This window comes from Parus major, unplaced genomic scaffold (genome assembly GCF_001522545.3).
Source record: "Parus major isolate Abel unplaced genomic scaffold, Parus_major1.1 Scaffold335, whole genome shotgun sequence".
In the NCBI taxonomy this organism is placed as follows: domain Eukaryota; kingdom Metazoa; phylum Chordata; class Aves; order Passeriformes; family Paridae; genus Parus; species Parus major.
The window spans coordinates 99642-104385 of NW_015379282.1; the positions used below are offsets into that span (position 1 = coordinate 99642).

General features: G+C 59.5%; 1 long non-coding RNA gene across 1 annotated transcript; it reads left to right on the forward strand.

The window, feature by feature from the left end:
• The first annotated feature begins 1653 nt into the window (after nt 1-1653).
• Nucleotides 1654-3496, forward strand: LOC107198817. Its single transcript, XR_001519122.2, has 2 exons — nt 1654-2353; nt 2911-3496. It is a non-coding gene; the product is annotated as an uncharacterized LOC107198817 (long non-coding RNA).
• Nucleotides 3497-4744: the final 1248 nt, after the last annotated feature.

Consider the following 4744-nt stretch of genomic DNA (forward strand, 5'->3'; position numbering starts at 1 on the left):
CTGGGATCAAACCCCCCCAGACTGGGATCAAACCCCCCCGGACTGGATGAGCCCCCTCCAGCTTGCTCTGGGCCGGGCTCTGGGGGTCCCCTGGGGGAGCATTTTCCTCCCCCCCAGAATTTTCCTGTTTTTCTCCCGCTGCTGCTGCTGAGCTCTGATTGTCCCCTGGGGGCTGTGACACCCCGAGCCATCCCCAGCCTCATTCCCAGCGCCGGCTGCGGCTTTTTGGGACCAATTTGGGATGGCCTCATGGACCAAAACACCAAAGCACGTCCCTGTCCCTTCTCCTCCGGGCTCCGGAGGGGCCGGGGCGGGTCAGGCTCGGGAAAAACTGGAACTGAGCAGGGAGGGAGGAGCAGGAATCCCTGCGGGGTCCCGGGATGCGTTCCCACTGGAAAAACGGGAATAAGGAACATTCCACGTCCTGCTGGGGACACGTCCCTTGCTCTGGGGGCTGGGACTGGGGACAGCGGGATCAGGAAAAGGGAATTGGGGACAGGGATTCAGGGACGGGAGCAGCCAGGATGGGCTGGGAATCCCGGCTGGTGCTAAAACAGGGAGCACAAGGGCAGGGGGAGCCTCCCCTCCCTGCTGAATCCTCTTAATCATTTTTAATTCTTGTCTGGGAATTGGGGTGGGGGGAGCATCAATGTGAATAAACCCTTTTTTAATGGACCAAATAACACAGGAAATTCCCTTTTTTGGGATACCGACCTTTTTTTAATCCTCCTTCAAAACCATTCCAGTCCCTAAATTCTCCCCTCCTGTGCCCCTCTCACCCCCGCCGTGGGAAACAAACCTCTTAACTGCTTGATTTCTGCCTTTTCTCTCAACTTTATGCACTTTTTTGCCTTTTTGTTTTTTGTTTTTGTTTTTTTTTTCATAGCTGAAAAAGCACCTAAAAACCTGTATTTAAAATAAATAAATAAGAGTTAAAAAAAAATAAAAAAAAAAGGAAGAAGAACGATTTAAAAAACAAAACAAAGAATAATTGCTTCTCATCACGTGTAAAATAAACCTCGTCCATCCCAGCTTCCCCCGGTTGCGTCTCAGTGCTGAGCTTAGAACGTGTTTTCCTCGGGATCCGTCGCTTGATTGGGGGGGTTTTGTCCTTGTGTCCTTCCTGGGTTGAGCACCCACCACTAAAACAAACAAACAAACAAAAAAAAAATAGTTATTTGGCCTTTTTTTAATCCAAAAAACCAACAAAACCCACGGAATGGAACGACCCGAGCAATTTTCTTCCCGGTTTAACTCGGATTGAAAATAAAAGTTTAATTTTTACCTGCTGATTGTGCTGGCTTTGATTTTCCGGCTGCTTTTTGCTGTTGGTTTTGGGACGAGGGGAGGCTCCCGGAGCTGGGGGGTTTTCACCTCCCCTGGGACCGGGACACGCCGGCATCCCTGGGAATCCAGCTGGGATGCAGCTCCGCGGTTTTTTGGGAAGCGCAGGGACGCGTTTTGGGTTTCTGTGGATCCCTGGGATTTGACCCGTGGCGGGTGGGATTTTCAGGGTGTTTTTAACAACCCCCGGAGGGTGTTTAGGGAAGGATGCTGTTCATCAACAGCGAGGAAAACAAAGCAAGGGATGGGCCGGTTCCCCCGGGGGGGGCACAAACCTTGGGGGGAGGAAGGAGAAGGGGCAGAAAAACCCCCCCGAGGGCAGAGCCGGCCCCGGGAGCCGGGGCTGGGCCGAGCCGGGCTGCCCGCCGCTGTTTATTCCATGGTCTGCCGCTGGAAAGCGGCTCCATCAGCTCCGGCATCGGCTCTGCATCCTGAGCGGATCCGCGATCGGCCGGGGAGGGGAGGAGGCAGCGGCGGCTCTGCCCAGCAGCCCTGAGCCCTTCCCGGAGCTCCTGAGCCCTTCCCGGAGCTTCTGAGACCTTCCCGGAGCTTCTGAGACCTTCCCGGAGCTCCTGAGCGCTTCCCGGAGATCCTGAGCCCAAACCGGAGCTCCTGAGCTCTGCCCGGAGATCCTGAGCCCTGCCCGGAGCTCCTGAGCCCTCCCCGGAGCTCCTGAGCCCTTCCCGGAGCCCTTCCCGGAGATCCTGAGCCTTTCCCGGAGATCCTGTGCCCTTCCCGGAGCCTTTCCCGGAGATCCTGAGCCCTTCCCGGAGCCTTTCCCGGAGATCCTGAGCTCTTCCTGGAGCCCTTCCCGGAGCTCTGGAGCTTTTCCCGGAGCCCTTCCCGGAGCTCCGCAGCCCCTGCCCCGCCGCCCCCTCCCTCCCTCGCCATGCTGGACATTTTCATCCTGATGTTCTTCGCCATCATCGGCCTGGTGATCCTGTCCTACATCATCTACATGCTCTAGACAGGAACCGCGGCGGGTTCGGCTCGGCAGCAGCCGGGCCAGGTGAGCTCCCGGCCCCACCAGGCGAGGGTTTGGGGGAGGAACGGGGGCAGGGGGCACTTGTGGGCTCGGGGCTGTTGGATGTGGCTGCCTGGGCTGGAAGGGGGCACCGGGGGGGATTTTACAAACCAGGCCGGGCTCTCCCTGCCGGATTTACCAGCCCGCTTGGAAAAGCCGCTCTCTGCGGCTCGGGCCGGCGGCTTTTGTTCCGGAGAGGGCGAGAAATGGAAGAGCTCCGTCCCCGCGGGTCCTGCACGGAGCTGCTCCATCCCTGCGGATCCCGCACGGAGCTGCTCCATCCCCGCACGGAGCTGCTCCATCCCTGCGGATCCCGCACGGAGCTGCTCCATCCCCGCACGGAGCTGCTCCATCCCCGCACGGAGCTGCTCCATCCCCGCACGGAGCTGCTCCATCCCTGCGGATCCCGCACGGAGCTGCTCCATCCCTGCGGATCCCGCACGGAGCTGCTCCATCCCCGCACGGAGCTGCTCCATCCCCGCGGGTCCCGCAGCTCCGGGCCCGGCTCACAGCGGCCTCTCCTTTCTCCTTCTCTCCCGCAGCCTCCGCCCGGTGCGCGTCCCTCGGAGCCTTCTGGAACAGCGTTAACCCCTGCGAGCCCAGCGCCGAGCCGGGGATGGGGGGACACGGGAGGGGGCTGCGGGGGGATGTTCCGCGGCTGGGACCCGGCTAATCCCGCTGCCAGGACCCGTGTCCTTCCCCCTGCCAGGACCTGTGTCCTTCCCCCTGCCAGGACCTGTGTCCTTCCTGCTGCCAGGACCCGGTTAATCCCGCTGCCAGGACCTGTGTCCTTCCCCCTGCCGGGACCTGTGTCCTTCCCCCTGCCAGGACCTGGCTAATGCTGCTGTCAGGACCTGGCTAATCCCCCTGCCAGGACCCGTGTCTTTCCCGCTGCCAGGACCTGGCTAATCCCCCTGACAGGACCCGTGTCCTTCCCCCTGCCAGGACCCGTGTCCTTTCCCCCTGCCAGGACCTGGGATGTCCCCGCGGGGTCCCCAGGGGGGTGCTGGGTCCTGTCCCCCCCTTTGTGTCGCGTCCGAGGCCGCTCCTGCGGGTTTAATTTGGGGAAATTTCTGTTTTTGCTGAGCGGCGCTCAGGGAATGGAGGAATAAAGAGGAAGGAGAGGGACGATGGCTCCTGGTGTCACTGCGGGGACACGCGGGGGACAAACTCCAGGGACAAACCCATCAGCATCCAGGGAATGCTGAGAGATGGGAAATCCATCTCTGTGTCCCCCAGAGGTGCCTGGGGAGGGGTCCCCACCCTGGGGAGGGGTCCCCACCCTGGGGAGGGGTCCCCACCCCTCACTCGAGCCCCTCTCGGGTGTTTGGGGAAGCTCCAGGACGCCTTGGGTAGGGAAAGAAACGCTTTCAACGTGATGGAAATTCCTGTGGGATGGGAAGAACATTTCAGAGCTTCATTTTCCCCTCCGTGGAGATGTTTGGGGCACCAGGAGGATTTTTCATCTCCTTTTTTGAAGGTCTGAATCAATCCCTGCCCTCCCACTGCCTCTCACAGGCAAGGACTGAAAGTTTCACCCTCTTAAAAAGCAAAATTTTTCCCATTCCTGGTGTCTCCCAGGGTTTTTCTATTTTCTTAAGCAATAAACACCTGAAATATCCACAATGGGGAGAACTTTGTGCCCCTTCAGTTATCCATGGAAGCAGCAGAAAACCGTGTGAGAGAGCAGGGGGTCAGGAAACGCTGGAATGGGAATTTCAGGAGAGGGTGTTCACAGGGGGAAAACAAAAAAAAATAAGGATTTCAGAGCCTGGGAATGCTGGATGCGGTCGGTGCCGCCAGCTGAACGCTCGACACTGCAATTTCCTGTGGGTAAAACTCCAGGGAGAAACTCCAAGCTGGGGATTTCACCCCGAGCGCGATCCTGGAGCCGCCCGGGGCGATCCCTCCCCGCTGAGGTGAGAGGAGACGCTGCTCCCTCGCTCCAGCACTAAATATAGCCGGGAATCGGGAGGCTGGAATATTCCCGAGGGAATTTCTGCAGGCACAAAGTCGCTCTGTCAATAACCTCCCCCGTGTCGGGGCCGACATCCGCAGCCTGGAGGGGAGGAGGAGTGCGGGGAATGGAAACTGAGCCGGGCAGGAGCGATCCTTTGCTCTGCCCCGGTCCTGAGCAGCTCTGCAGAGCAATTCCTGCCTCTGGAAGGTGAGGGGAGCTGGGAAAGGAGGAGAGGGCAGGGACGGGATCCCTGCACACCTCGGGAGGCAGCCGGGATCCAGCCCTGCCGCTCTGGGTTGGCTCCTGGCCCCGGCCTTTACCCGCTCTCCACTGCTGCGGTTAAAATTCGGCAGCAAAAGGAAAATCTCCCTTTGCTCAGTGTCCCCATCCCGGCTCATCCACACCTGGAGCTTCCC